This window comes from Ovis aries, chromosome 17 (genome assembly GCF_016772045.2).
Source record: "Ovis aries strain OAR_USU_Benz2616 breed Rambouillet chromosome 17, ARS-UI_Ramb_v3.0, whole genome shotgun sequence".
Taxonomy (NCBI): Eukaryota; Metazoa; Chordata; class Mammalia; order Artiodactyla; family Bovidae; genus Ovis; species Ovis aries.
In genome coordinates, this window is record NC_056070.1 from 58,392,586 (window position 1) to 58,408,480 (window position 15,895).

The window sequence follows — 15,895 nt, forward strand, 5'->3', positions numbered from 1 at the left end:
TATGGTTGTGCATAGAGGTAGGTGTTATTGCCATTATTAGCAAGTCAATCATTAATTAATTAATTAATTTTAATAGGAGGATAATTTCTTTATAATATGGTAGTGGTTTTTGCCATCAGTTCAGTTGACTGGCTCAGTTGTGTCCGACTCTTTGCGACCCCATGAATCGCAGCACGCCAGGCCTCCCGGTTCATCACCATCTCCCGGAGTTCACTCAGACTCACGTCCATTGAGTCCGTGATGCCATCCAGCCATCTCATCCTCTGTTGTTCCCTTCTCCTCCTGCCCCCAATCCCTCCCAGCATCAAAGTCTTTTCCAATGAGTCAATTCTTCGCATGAGGTGGCCAAAGTACTGGAGTTTCAGCTTTAGCATCATTCCTTCCAAAGAAATCCCAGGGCTGATCTCCTTCAGAATGGACTGGTTGGATCTCCTTGCAGTCCGAGGGACTCTCAAGAGTCTTCTCCAACACCACAGTTCAAAAGCATCAATTCTTTGGCACTCAGCCTTTTTCACAGTCCAACTCTCACATCCATACATGACCACAGGAAAAACCATAGCCTTGACTAGACGGACCTTAGTTGGCAAAGTAACGTCTCTGCTTTTGAATATGCTATCTAGGTTGATCATAACTTTTCTTCCAAGGAGTAAGCGTCTTTTAATTTCATGGCTGCAGTCACCATCAGCAGTGATTTTGGAGCCTCCCAAAATAAAGTCTGACACTGTTTCATTTGTTTTTCCATCTATTTGCCATGAAGTGATGGGACCGGATGCCATGATCTTCGTTTTCTGAATGTTGAGCTTTAAGCCAACTCTTTCGCTCTCCTCTTTCACTTTCATCAAGAGGCTTTTTAGCTCCTCTTCACTTTCTGCCATAAGGGTGTTGTCATCTGCATATCTGAGGTGACTGATATTTCTCCAAGGTTTTTGCCATACATTGGCACAAACCACCTACGCGTGCACACGTGTCTCCCCATCCAAGCATCACTTGAAACAAAAGTGAAAAATGCAGTCCTGCTGATAGTTCAAACACAATGATTTGCATGTTCCACTTAAGCCTCCAGGAAGTAGAACCAGCCTTTTTCCCTGGGTTGACTCCCCAAGGCCTGGTTAGTCCCTGAGTGCTAATTGGAAGGAGTTTTTTCTTTAACCTGAACTGCCAGATGGCTGGAGACAGAAGCTGAGTGACAGGGACTGTGGAGCAGGGAAATCTCTTTGTGAAATCAACCTTATCCCAGTTTTGGATGGGGTAAAATTTCCCCCAGCCCTGCTTTGGTCTTATCTTTCTGACCAAAGTTAGTGAAGTGATCCCCAGCTAATCTCTCTGGATGAACACCAAGACTTCACTACCCTTTAAGAGTATCCAAGGGGACCATCTTATCTCATCTTTCCCATCTGTTTAATCTCCAGGAGTCTTTCTCCGTTCATGAAAGGGCTCTTCCATTTGCATAGCCACTAAATAGATTAAAATGAGGCTTGACAAAGGAAAGTCAAAGCTTCCTTTGTCTTTGGAGTTTGAAAACTCACCCCTGAAATAAACAGCAGGAGTAGAAAGCAGCCTACCCCAGTCACAGGTTAGTTTTCCCAGTAAAACTAGTGCTAAGCTAGAGCCTGGAATCTTTATGACTAAGCCACCAAAAAGTCCAGAGCCTGGAAAGATGGGTCATTTTGCTGAGCAGTTCTAGCTCAGGGTATCTCATGTGGCGAAAGTAGGGTCACCTAGAAGTCTAGGTCACCTAGATGCTCATGTCTGGCTGGGCAGACTTATACTCCTGGTTGGGGGCTGGAACAGCGGGGTTCCTTGGGTGTATATCACATCTCAGTGTGGTCTCTCCAGCACAGTGGCTTCAGGGAAGCTGGCTCTCTTACATGGTGGCCAAGGCACCCACAGCAGATGTCCTGAGACAGAGAGAGCCAGGTGGAAACCACATCACTTTCTGTGACCTATTCTTGGAAAAAGTCACGCTGTCACTTCTGTGGCATTCTGTTGGTTGAGAATTCTGTTGGCCAGCCCAGGTTGAAAAGAAGGGAAGATAAACTCTACCTCTTGATGGCAAATGTCAAGGTTCTGGAAGAACACAAGGACTGAAACTATTGCAGTGGGTAACACTCACTTCTAAACGTTTCTGATTGAGGTTGTTCGGACGGTTGTAGACTCAAATGTACAAGGTAAAACAGGAATATTTCTACATTTCTAAGAGACAACATAAGAGAATGTCTTCATGACTTTTAGGATAGGCAGATGTGACATAATAAGATATATGTATTGGACTCTGTGTCTATTTTCTGACACACAGCTTCTAAATCCCTTGAAATTCGCTGGGTCAAAGGAACTTCTTTCATCCTAATGAAGCAACTCTTGGTGGTCTCCTGGATAACTTCAGGATGGGGCATGCGTGCGTCCATGCTCAGCTGGGTGGCCATTTCCTGCTCCAGGGCTTGTCACCAAAAAGATCGAGTCATGATTAGAGGCTTTGAACTTTCAGCCCCACTGTCCATCCTCCAGGGAGAGGAGAGGGGCTGGAGACTGAGTTAAAGCCAGTCATGCCTATATAATGAAGCCCCCATAAAAACCCCTAAACTATGAGATTTGGAGAGCTTCTGGGTGGGGGGACATATCATTTTTGAAGAGTGGCACATCTCTACTCCATGAAGACAGAAGCTTCTGTGATTGTGACCCTTCTAGACCCCACCCTATGTACCTCTTCATCTGTACCCTTTATAAGTAAATATTTTCCTGAATTTTGCGGGCTGTTCCAGCAAATTATCAAATGTGGGGAGTTGTGGGAATTCCTGACTTTGTAGCCAAGTCAGATGGAGGTATGGGTACCTGGGGCACTTGTTACTTGTAACAGGCATCTGACTGAGGACAGTCTTGTGGGAACTGAGCTCTTAACTTGTGGAGTTTAGTGTCAGAATCGAGTCAAATTATAGGACACCTGGTTTGTGTTCCAAGATTGGGAAATTGGTTGGTTTGAGGGAAAAAAATTCAACACATTTCATTCACAAGTATTGTGAGTATAGAAACAGTTTTCCTTTAGCAAATATTTCTGAAACAGGGCACAGGCACACACACAAATAACCAGGAAAAAATAATTCATCAATTGTTCAATAAAATTAAGAGCTTCTGTTCATCAAAAGACTCCATTAAGATGATGAAAATGCAAGCCACATAGTGGGAGAAGATAGTTGGAATAAAGATATCAATGGAGAGCTTGTATTCAGAATATTTCAAGCACTCTTGTAAATCAATAAGGAAAAGAAAATCCTTTTCTTTTTTAATGAGCAAAACACATGAACACTCTTTTCACAAAAGAGAAATCCAAAGGGCAGATAAACCTGTCAAAAGAGAGCCAACATCATTAGTAATTAAGGGAAGGTGATTCGAACCACAAATAGTTTTCATATGAGTAAAAGCTTTTAGATGAACACCTAAGATTTTTGAACTTTGCTGCATAAAAATTTTGCACATATACAAGAATGGCTAAAATTACAAAGAAATCTGTCAATACCAAGTGTTGGCAATGCTGGGAACCGCTGGAACTCTCATATGCTTAGGATAGGAGGGCAGATTAGGACACCCACTTTGGAAAGTTACTTGGTATTTACAAAAGCTGGATGTAGCACATGTACTCTAGGAATATGCTCAGTAGCAATAAGTAAATGTGTGCACCAAAAGACATGGCCAAGAATATTCATAGTCTGTAACAGCCCTGTCTTGGTCCACTCAGGGGGCTATCACAGAATACCGTAGACTGAGCGGCTTATAAACAACAGATGTCTGTTTCTCACAGTTCTGGAGGCTGGGAAGTCCAAGATCAAAGTTTCGGCAGAGTTGGTGTGCTGGGAGGGACCACTTCCTGATTCATAGATGCCATCTTCTCACTGTGTCCTCAGAGGGTGGAAGGGACAAGGATCTCCCTAGGGTCTCTTTTATAAAGGCACTAATTCCACTCATGAGGGCTCCACCCATGTGACCTAATTACCTTCCCCAAACCCCACCTCTTAATACCGTCACAACAGGGATTAGGTTTCAACATATGAATTTTAGAGGGACAAAAATGTTCACTCTGTAGCCAGCCCCAAACTGGAAACAACCCAAATATCATCAGTATCAGAACAGATATATAAAGTGTGACGTATTCTTACAATTTGATAATTGCAACGCTATATATAGAACACTATATAGTAATGAAATTGGACAAAACTACAGGAAAGCATGGAGGGATCTCACATATCACTGAGTGAAAGAAAGTGTTGTATGATTCCATGTATATGAAGTTTACAACCATGCAAAACACATTGTGAGGACAGAAGTCAAATTAGGGGCTATCTCTGGGGGCTGGGGTATACCTGGGAGAAGCCCAAGGAACACATTTGGTGTGCTGGTGATGTTCTGCAACTTAATCTGGGCGGTAGTTATAAAGATATGTTCCCTTTGAAAAATTCATCAGATTGGCATACTTTTATCATACATATATTAGATATACTTCAATGAAATGGTTTGCTTTTAAAAAATAATTAAGCCCATGTTCTGTAGCAGAGGTCAGCCCTAGGGTCAAATCCACCCATTACCTGTTTTTTCAAAGTTTTATTGAGACATAGCTATGCCCATTTTATTTACATACTGCTACAATGACTTGAACAGTTGTGACAGACACCAAACAGTCCACAAACTCTAATAGAGGTACTATTTGGTCTTTTACAGAAAAATTTGCTGACTCCTTTTCTTTGTTTTGTTTTTTTTGTTTCTACTTTTGGCCAGGTAGCAGCTTGCAGGATCTTACTTCCTCAACCAGGGACTGAACCTGGGCCTTCAGTAGGGAAAGCACAATGTCTAAACCACTGAGCCGCCAGGGAAATCCCTCTGACTCCTCTGCTATAGCCTGTCACTTTGGGGTCTCATTCAATCCTTCCGCTTATATTAGAGAAGAGTCATGACTGTTTTTCAGGGAAAATGTCAGCCCTGTTAAAAGGCTCTCCTTCAGCCCACTCCCTTGCATAGCTGGGGTGCCTTCTATTAGCTGTGCATCCCCTTGGGTTCAATGCTTTAAGACCCCATACCAGGAGACCAGCTCCATTCTGCCTTCCAGTGATTGTCAAAGTAATTTGATTTGCTTTGAATTTCCTGTCCTAATTCTGTTGTTAAAAATTCTGATCATGTGAATTACAAAAGTAATACATATCTTTTGTAATATTTGAAATAATAAAGAAGTGTCTGAAATAAAATTGGTAGTCTTACTATTCCTCTCCAATCCAGCTCCCTGATGCAATCAGTGTTAACAGTTAGGTATAAATGTTTCCCTACTGTTTTCTTTATTTATAAAAACACATAGAGACCCTTTTACTGGTTGTGACATTTTTTTTTTTGGTCTTTTTGTTATGTTTTTTAAATAAAAATAGGATTGTACTTGCTTTTATTCTGTTTAACAAGGTGTTGTAGGCATATCTCCCAGTCAATGTGTACAATTTTATTTTATAATTTTTAATATCTGTACTGTATTCCTTAATATAAATAATCATGATTTGTTCAACCATTTTCTTATTAATGTACTTTCAGAGTGTTTCCAGGTTTTTTTTTTTTTAACTATTACAAACGATGCTGCGATATGCTTCTTCATATATTTATATCTTTATACACTGGCATTTTCATTTCTGGTGGATATATTCCCAGGAGTGGGAGTGCCGGGCTACAGTTTAAATTTTCAAAAATACCAACAGTTGATTTTCCACCACTTTATAATAATTTACAGTCCTCCCCCGACGGCTCGAGAGAGCTAGATTCCTCACACTCTTGCCAGCTCTGGATGTTACACATATTTTCCGTTTTTGCCAATCTGATGGGTAAAAAATAGTATCTCATTGTTCTCATTTGCATTTCCCTGACAAGTGAGCCTGAGCATCTTTTCATATGTTTATTGAATATTTGCATTTCTGCCTCTGTGAATTCTGTATCCTTGGCCCACGTTTCTACTGGGTTATTGGTCTTTTCCTCATTAATTTGTAGGATCATTTTATAACCTAAGCATATTAACTCTTTATTAATTATATGGCTTCAAGTATTTTCATCATTTATCACATGTTTTGCCATGGTTCTGCTCTGCTTTTGATTAAAAAAAAAATTAAATTTCTGCCCCCTGGGTTGTTGCTAAGAATATAACGTTAATTGTTAGCTTTTCAATTCTTATCAGAATCTCAGCTATGAGAAATAATATATGTGAAGCGCCATATAAGCAGTAGTTCTCAACATTTTCTAATTTAAGTACCCAAATCCCTGCCCCTTCTCTTCCCCAAATACGTCCTTGCGTTGGAAAAAGAGAAACTGCCCTGGTTGATTGCATCTGGGAACTCAGATCTCTGCTTGCCAGGGGCCTCTTTCCTTCCTTCCCTTAGCCCCTGAAGCACTGGGGAACCACTGGTGCTCCATGGAACCTAGTTTGAGAATCGACCTTAAAGGTTCTGCACTCCTTCCACTCATTCCATCAGTTTTCTGCTATGTGTTCCGTAGGATATTAACAAGTGCTTTGTGAAGAAAGGACTCTGGGATTGTTCCATGGCCTGCCAAAATCAGACATGCTTTCCCTTTTCGAAGGGATTGGATTCTTTAGAGACAGGAACTGGACAAAAGGTAACACACACCCTTAATTTCTCTTCACAGGCTAAGCCAACAGACTGTCCCTGTTGCTCCCTGCCATCTGCCGAAGGCGCAACTCTATGGTTTTCCCACTGGTCTGAGTAAGTACTGCTGGTTTAGCGCTCAGTTATAGGTAATGGAGGACATGGCTATGGTTATGGGGGGTTTTGTTGCTGTTGCTGTTGATGCTTTGATTTATTTGGCATGGATCTTAGTTTTGGCATGTGAGATATTTTACTGCGCCACACATACTGTCTAGTAGTGGTGTGAGGGCTCAACTGCTCCACAGCCTGTGGGCTCTTAGTTCCCTGACCAGGAATCGACCCTGTGTCTCATCTATTGCAAGGCAGATTCTTAACCACTGGACCACCAGGGAAATCCCTTGGCTATGGTTACAGATACCGCAGGGGTCTTATCTGATATCTACAGAGGTGGCCAGCAAGAAAAAGAGGTGTGCTGACCCCTTATTAGTTTCTCATGGGGAGAAACTGTGGGCTCTGAGTGGTGGTGCCTCACACCTTTTTTCTGCCTTACTTGGAATTTGAATGACCAGTTTCTTTTCTAAAAATTATTTCTTTATTTGGAGTCATACCTAGAAAAAAAGAGCAAATAGGATTTTAAATAAAGGTGATTTTAAGGAGGAGATTTGCAGGCATTACTTTCTTTCCTTCTTACGCTATGTCCTTTTTAAAAAGTATTGATTTATTTATTCAGCTGCATCACGCTTTAGTTGCAGCATGCAAACTCTTAGTTGTGGCAGGTGGGATCTAATTCCCCGATCAGGGATCAAACACAGGCTACCTTCATTGAGAGCACAGAGTCTTAGCCACTGGACCACCAGGGAAGTTCCCCCCTGCCCGCATCCTTTTAAGAAGGAACAAAAGAAAGAGATATTGGCATATGCTGCTTAAGAATGGCAGTCTGTTCATCTAACCTATTCTTAGGAGAAAGAAAAGCTATTTACAGTAGGATCAAGGGACCTAGGTCCCATCTGGAGACTGTCCTTAGGTTCCTGCACAATAGTGGGCAAAGGAGCTTGAGAAATGCTGGGTTTCTTTACTGCAGGACTTCTCAGAGCCTTTAAAATGCTAGTGTTCACTGTGAGATCCCAAGAGGAAGTCAATGGGGTTGGGGGCGGTTTCCTGCCTCCTTGACTGCAGAACCCTCTGTGGGCAGAGCTTTTCCAGGACTGTATGCCATCACATGCCCTTTAGGAAAAACTGGACTAGATAGCCTTACATTTTTCTGTGGATGAAACAAGACTCTCAGAGACCTGCACCCCTTTATCCATTTGTTTTAAGGCCACTTATATAGATTGGCTTGTATTGAACTTTCCTTAACCTGCATGGAGTATAAACTTGCTATCATTTTTAATGCTGGAAGGTTGCAATTTTACCAGTAGGAGCTGTGCTTTCCTATGCAGTCAGTTTGCTTATACCCAACACCATCAGTTTTGCAACTGATTATATTTTCCTCTTTGCTCTTACTGGCAGGATGCTGAAAGCAGATTTCTAGGTCACTGCCAATAATGGTGTAGTAGTCCATGGTGTATATTTTGGGTACTGATCTTATTCTTCATTTCAGCATATTTTCCTACCTTTCACCGAGTCCCCATCTCCTCGTTTAAAATTTTTTGTTTTGTGGTATTGATGTATGTAATAGGCTAACTTCTAATCCTATTTCTTAAATGTAATGGGGCATAATAATAAGCACATACTTACTTTGGTATTTCAATTAGCATATATAGCCCTATTTACCCAGATCCCTAATAGATACCATGTGCAAGGTACTCATTAGGGCCACAGGGAAATAGATATGCACACGTGGTTGTCATCCCCGGTGGAATGTGCTGTGGTGTTGGTGGTAACTAAGTCAGTTACCACCATCAACAGGCATAAATAATCACTAAAGTGTTGTTTGTTAAATTATGAGAGAAGTATGTGTAAAGTGCTCTGGACATTTCAGAGAGCCTGAGGGGAGGGGCCCGGGGAGAGGAGAGAAGGAGACAGGGTAGGGCAGAGCTCCCCTCCAGGACAAAGGAGAGTAAGGCTGGGATTGCTCAGCTGAGACAGCAGATGAAGTTCAGGGCACGTGCTCACAAGTGGACAGGATCCGCAAAACCGTGTCCAGGTCTTTCCAACATCAACCTCCAGGCAGGTGAGTGAGCAAGTTTTGGATGATTCCAATCAAAGTCTCAAGCCGCCCCAGCTAACAGAGCAGAGGGCACATCCGAGCCCTCCCCAGATGACACGTGTGAGCAGAATATTGTTGTTTTGAACTAAAAAGAAAGTGCTATGGGAACCCAGTGAAGGAGCAAGCAACTCTGTGGGGACGAAGGAGAATAAGGCTGGGATTGCTCGGCTGAGACAGCGGATGAGGTTCAGGGCACGTGCTCACAACTGGACAAGATCCACAAAACCATGTGTCTGAGTCTATGCATTTTTTGAGAAGAGGCTCCGATGCTCTCATCAGATTCTCAGAGGAGTTCATGACCCACAAAAGGTTAAGATCCGTTGCCTTAAAAGGGGTGAGGAGACAATCGCCAGGACGACAAAGAATGAAAAAAATGTGCAAAGCCCTGGCAGCACTGGGGTCTGTCTTGGCAAATATGCAGTCGAGGCATGACTGGAAGTTCACATTCATGCCATCATTCTTTCATTCAACAAATAATTTCCTGAACACCCACCATGCATCAGACGTTGTGCTTGGCATCAGAAACACAGCAGTGAATCGTTTGTCCCTCGATAACCCTCACAAGCTCTGGACACCTCCCCAGAAGGCTAACCGAATCCCCATATCCTTTTCTCACTGGCCGAGGAGGTGAGCTCAGTCAGCACGAACGCACCACAGTCTCTTTCTTAGGAAAGGAAAAGCCCCAACAAGGAATGAAAAGACTTCTTTCTAAGTTGAACCAGACAATGGACATAGCTAATAAACAAAGTATGAGGGGGGGGGGGGAAAACATAGCCATGAGATTCGATGTGCTTTTACTTGACTATGATTTCAATTTAAATCTTGATTGTATATAAACATCATCTCTCAACATTCTGAAAACCTAGCACCTGTGAAGACTTGTTTTCTTTTCTCTCTCTCCCCCCTCTCTCTCTTTCCTCCCTGATTCCCCCTGCCCATGCTTTCAAAATTTGTTTTCAAGGCTCCAGAGAACTTTACCCTGCAGTCATGAACTCGATTCTAGGTTGTGTCACTGACTCACCATTCCACGTACTGTACCTCTGATTTTCCATCTCCGAGATGGGTATGATTATACAAGAAAGTCATGTTTGTGGAAATTTTAGAACCTCAGGTGATGAGTTCTGTAGAACTTTCACACAGACACAGACACACACAGACACACAAACACAGTATCTGATTAGCCTGTACGCAGACTGGGGGCGGTAGAATTTCCTCAGAACAATCTAAGCAGAGAACGTTTGGTTCCTTCACCTGTTGTTGCATCTGACTGTATGTTTGGTTGAATTAAGCTGCTGGATGAACTAGCCTGCAGCCACCTCATCCTCACTCTTGAAACGCAAAACATTCTCTTTCAGGCAGGGAGCTTCCAGCTCTGAGGGCTTATGAATAAAGGAAGCAGAATGGACATGTCTTGTTCCTTGCTCTGTTCCCAGGACACAGGTTCAAGCTTGCCTCCCCCACCCCCGCCCCATGTGTTTTATTTTCTGGAAGTCTTCCTTGAACATTGGCAGGCTCAGAGAATCTATTACCAATGAGCCCTACACTGATGTTTCTCACCTGATGTGAAGTTCGTATTGTCTGTGTGTGTGTGTGCACTTAGTCGTGTTTGACTCTCTGCAAACCCCTGGACTGTAGCCCTCCAAGCTCCTTTGTGCATGGAATTTTCCAGGCAAGAATATTGGAGTAGGGGTGCCACTTCTTTCTCTAGGGAATCTTCCTGACTTAGGGATCGAACCGAGTCTCTTATGTCTCCTGCATTGGGAGGCAGGTTCTTTACCAACTGTGCCACCTGGGAAGCCCCTTTATCTTGTCTGTATGTTGCCCATATAGGGCAGTTGTTGCTGGGAAAGTCTTTCTCTGTTGCCGGGGAAGGCAGGGATGTCAGGGGAAGGACAGCTATGCAGTCTAGTGTGGAAACAGCAAAAATAAACACCGAGGCTCAGCATTTAAGAGCCAACTCCTCTTAAAAATGCTGCTCTCTAATCAGTTCAGTTCAGTCACTCAGTCGTGTCCAACTCTTTGTGACCCCATGAGTCGCAGCACGCCAGGCCTCCCTGTCCATCACCAACTCCTGGAGTTCACTCAGACTCACATCCATTAAGTCAGTGATGCCATCCAGCCATCTCATCCTCGGTCGTCCCCTTCTCTCCTGCCCTCAATCCCTCCCAGCATCAGAGTCTTTTCCAATGAGTCAAGTCTTCGCATGAGGTGGCCAAAGTACTAGAGTTTCAGCTTTAGCATCATTCCTTCCAAAGAACACCCAGGACTGATCTTCTTTAGAGTGGACTGGTTGGATATTGTGTCTGTTGTTTATCCTTGGCTATTAGCCATTTTCCTTTTTTTTGGATAGAGAAACCCGGTTTTGTTTTGGTGACCCCTCCTCTTCCATTGGATGTTGTCTTGGTAGTAATCATTAATCAGAGTGACTTGCTCTCCTCTGGCCAAGACATAAGCCCCTGACTGTGGCTAGTCCAGACACAGTCTCCCAGAAATTTGATTCTTGAAGGACTCCACAGTGTGGGAGCTCGTCCATCCAGGTTTCCGTGCCCAGAAGAGACACTCTCTTAGTTCCCCTTGTACTCCAGAGCTGCTGTGGCCAATGTCCCTTCTGAGGACTGTTCTTTGGCTAGTACATCTATTCTGTGAGTCCCCCTAGGTTCATCCAATGCATACTTTTTTTTCTCTCTCTCAAGTTAGTTAGAGTCGCCTTCTGCCTCTGGCCATAATAAAGTAACTGGCACCAGACTTATTTTCTAGCTGTACGCAGGTAGGAAAATGGACAAAATATATGAAACGACTGTTTTCAGGCCCTGGGCAACAGGCTGTGCAGAACTGTGAGCCTGAAAGAAGGGAAGCAGATGACTCAGCCCATGACCACTTTGCTGCATGGGAGTACTTTTTAGATTGCAGCACAGGAAGGGTGTGCGTTCTTACTCAGTCACGTCCCCATGGACTGTAGCCCGCCAGGCCCCTGTCCATGGAATTTACCAGGCAAGAATATTGGAGTGGGTTGCCATTTCCTACTCCAGGGGATCTTCCAGACCCAGGGATTGAACCTGTGTCTCTTGCTTTCTCTGAATTGGCAGGCAGGTTCCCTACCACTGAGCCACAAGAAGGATGATTCTAAACAAAGCATAGTGGCCTCTTAGAGTTGAGGAGACATGGATTATCATATGCAGAGGCTAAAGAGGCTGGAATCTGTGAAGTACAGTTCCAGAGAAGAAGGTACCACGTAGATAAACAGTGCCAGAAATCTGTGTGAGGAGCTCTTGGAGTCACTGACTGAATACTAAATTGCTCAGGCTTTGGGTAAAACACTACAAAGATGGCAAAACATATCTAACTGGAGGTATAGGCTGAATACTTCCCAGAGTGCTCATGGGATTAGGTGCACTTATTGCAGCAAGCCAGGATGAGAATAACATCCTATTGAACATCCAAGGTACGCATTAGAGGCCACGGTGAGGTCAGACCTTGGTAACAGGGCTAAAACAGCCTTAGAAGAAGGACTCCTCTAGATCCACTCGAACAAAGCTTTTAAAAAAGCCTCAAAAAATCAAACTAACCAGTAAATCACTGCCCTCCAAAACCAACAAAATCTAAATAAAAAAACGCTAGACATCTAAGAAAGAAGCACTGAAATGTGAACCATTACCAAGGGAAACATCAGTCAAGATAAACAGACTCAAAATAATAAAGATGGTGTAATTAACAGACAAGGACTTTAAAACAGCTATTACAAATACGTTCAAAGATTTAAAGAAAAACATGAATGAAAAGTAGGAGAAAAAAATTTAAAGGAAACCTCTAGAAAGAAAAAATATCTTAAATGTAAAATCCACTGGACAGGTTTACATTTTAAGTAACATATTAAACATCTTCTTAGCATATTAAACAACAGCACAATAAAAAGTTGCGTAAGGAAAAGATTAGTACACACGTTAACACAATAATGGAAGTTATTCAAACTGTAGGGAGAAAAAAGACTTGGAAAAAAAATTACCACAGCATTGGAGACTCTGCAACAGTATTAGGTGACTGACCCTACATGTAATTAGAGTCTCAGTTGCTTCTGAACTCTGGTGTTGGAGAAGACTCTTGAGAGTCCCTTGGACTGCAAGGAGATCCAACCAGTCTATCCTAAAGGAGATCAGTCCTGAGTGTTCATTGGAAGGACTGATGCTGAAGCTGAAACTCCAGTACTTTGGCCACCTGATGTGAAGAACGAAGGAAGTGGCCCTATGCTGGGAAAGATTGAAGGCAGGAGATGGGGACGACAGAGGATGAGATGGTTGGATGGTATCACCGACTCAATGGACGTGAGTTTGGGTAAACTCCAGAAGTTGGTGATGGACAGAGAGGCCTGGCGTGCTGCGGTCCATGAGGTCACAAAGAGTCAGACATGACTGAGCGACTGAACTGACTGACTGACTGAGGGAAGGAGCCCAGAAGTTTGGAGGTGCTGATAGTCTCAGGCTCTGCTGGATCCAGGGGGACTCAGACAGTATCACTGGGAACTTCTCTCCCTCTCATCTTTCCTTTCTTTGGTTTTGGCACCATCCTCTGGCAGGTTCTTCCCAGATAGTGGCAGAGACGTCCTCCGGCAGCCCCCGGCTTAGACACCGCTCACATGCAGATCCAAGAGAGACTGAATTTTTCTCTTTCACAATATTTTCAGATATCATTCACTCTGATCAGCCCATTTTGGATTGCACATCCATCTGTGAATAATCCTTGACTCTGATGGGCCAGGTCTGAGTTGCATATCCTCCTACCAAGGTGGTGGAAGAGAGATGATCTCCCAAAGATAAACCGGGATGCTGTCACCAAAATACAGTGTCATAATTACCTAACTGCCAAAAACAACAGGCATTAAAAGAGCTGTCAAGTACAGCCTCATCCAAATACAACTTTGCAGGTACAAACTCACATAATCCTTACAACTGTGTCAGAGTGGAAGCTCATGAAAGACCAGTCTTATGACAGTTTTCTAGTTCCAGCTCCCAGCCTTGTTGTGACCCAAGGTCATGCCTCCTGTCCCCAGGCACTGTAGGTATTGTGCTATCAGCTTTGGGCTTTCTTTCCTTCTTTATTTTGGAATTAAATGGCAACCCACTCCAGTATTCTTGCCTGGAGAATCCCATGGACGCAGGAGCCTGGTGGGCTACAGTCCACGGGGTCGCACAGAGTCGGACACGACTGAGCAACTTCACATTCACATTCACATACCCAGGAATTACCCTGATTTCCTTAGAAACTCTGTTCTGTACTAACAGTGACTGTTCTTTTCAACACCTCTCTGTATGTTTAATAGCAGGATCATTTTCAGGTCATCTCTCCATGGTACCGATAGATCCCCAGTGTATAACGGGACAGCTCCCCCATTGAATCAGTGAGGAAACGGAGGCCCAGAAAAGTTAAGTAGCTTACCCCAGGCCACACAGCTAGTAAGTGGCAGAGCCAGCAATCAAACGTAGAACCCATTTTCTACCACAGCATGCTCAGCTCCGTCAGTGAATGGTGGCTGGTTAATGAGGTCACACAGCTGTGTCTCTGTCTGTGGCAGAGTCTTATCTAGAACTGGGGACCCCAGCTGCTCCCTAGATCCTGGAGTTCTTGGGGCACCACCCTACTTCCTGATAATTACTAAGCCCAGAAAAAAGGGAACCTCAATATCTGTGTAAGACACCTTGCAACCAAGATGCTATGAGTGTTTCAAGTCCAGACAAAGGGAGAAGGGTGGCGAGCAGAACACCTGGCAAGCGGGCGCCATGGTGGCTTTGTCAGTTCCCCACGGCTTCCGCGCCAGATCCTTGGTGCTCCTTGGCTAGCAGCTGCATCAGGACTCGCCTTCCCCATCTTCCCTGGCCCTCCCATCAGTGTCTGCAGTGTGTTCTCCCCAAGGGTCTCTCTCCTCGCCCTCAGCCTGTAAGGACCCCCGTCACTGGATGTAGAGCCCACCGAGGCAATCCAAGATGACCTCATCTTGAGATCTTTAAATTTGTCACACCTGAAAAGACCCCTCTTCCAAGTAAGATCACGTTCACAGGTCGCGGTGGTTAAGAAACAGACATCTCACATTTGCAGGGGAGGGAAGGGGGCCTCCCTACTTAACCTGCTACAGTGGAAGAGCCGCCACACTCGGCTCTCCGGCTCTCCGGCTCCCATCTCTGAGCTGTGACCGCCAAGGAGAGCGCCACAGGCCTGGCCAGGTGAGCGAGCCGCGGTGGGTTTTTGACGGGTGGCTTTTTCTTTGTTGTTGTTGTTTTGTATTTTTCTCTTCTGTTTTGAGGTTTTCTGCCCTCTTTTCTGGAAGGCGCACGGTGCTCCATGCCGGGCCCTGTGGTTATTTTCGCCTCACAGCTGTGTTTCCGGTGAGCAGCTGGGGGGGTGTGCATCTGACTCAGCAGAACCGTAGCAGTAACCGTCAAGAAGCCGTTCAGGCAAGGCTAGAAATAAAGAAGCAGTTTCTTCCCCCGGCATCCCCTCCTCCTTTCACTTCCCCACCCGCAGGGACCTTCTGAAAGACTCAACAAAGCACTTCTTTAAAAAAAAAAAAAACACACACACACAACAAAAAACCAACCCAGTTTGACCAGTATGCTCAAGGCCCTGGCTGAAGGTGGCCCTCAGCTAGGCTTTGCAAAGGCAGATGGATTCCAGAAAGGACTCTGCCAAGCCCGCCTGGGCTGTGTCGGTGGAAGGGCCCCTCCCGCGGCGCCCCCGCCCGCTCCCCACAAGGCTGTGTCTTACAAGTTTCCCACAGGTCTGAGCAGTGAAAGCAGAGGCGGTCAGGACTTGTGTGGTTTTCCAGGGTGTGGCCGCAAGGGCCAGGGTATCTCTGTTCAGCAGCCCGTCTGTTTTTAAAAAGGTAAATGATTCCACCCAGGGCCTGGGAGGCAGCTCCCCAGTTCTCCCGACTGGAGAGAGGCCCTGGAAATCCTGCCTGCAGCAGGAAGGGAACCAACGAGAGAGGGGGGGGAATTGCGTCCTGGAGGGCCAACCTCTGTGCATGCTGGTGCCTGCAGAAGGCTCACGGGAGAGTGAGACAGCTGCATTCTGAGCCTGG

At 44.6% G+C, this 15,895-nt stretch overlaps 2 long non-coding RNA genes across 5 annotated transcripts in view; one reads left to right on the forward strand and one right to left on the reverse strand.

Moving 5' to 3' along the window:
- LOC121816951 (uncharacterized) overlaps nucleotides 1-15,895 on the forward strand; it is a 282,412-nt gene that overhangs the window by 61,540 nt on the left and 204,977 nt on the right. For all 4 annotated transcript variants that reach the window (XR_009596876.1, XR_006056690.2, XR_009596877.1 and 1 more), the window contains one exon: nucleotides 6,658-6,734. This is a non-coding gene — a long non-coding RNA (uncharacterized LOC121816951). The remainder of the gene's footprint in view (nucleotides 1-6,657; nucleotides 6,735-15,895) is intronic.
- On the reverse strand, nucleotides 51-15,638 carry LOC121816952 (uncharacterized). Its single transcript, XR_009596880.1, has 2 exons — nucleotides 15,580-15,638; nucleotides 51-15,275 (listed from the first exon to the last, which is right to left on the reverse strand). It is a non-coding gene; the product is annotated as an uncharacterized LOC121816952 (long non-coding RNA).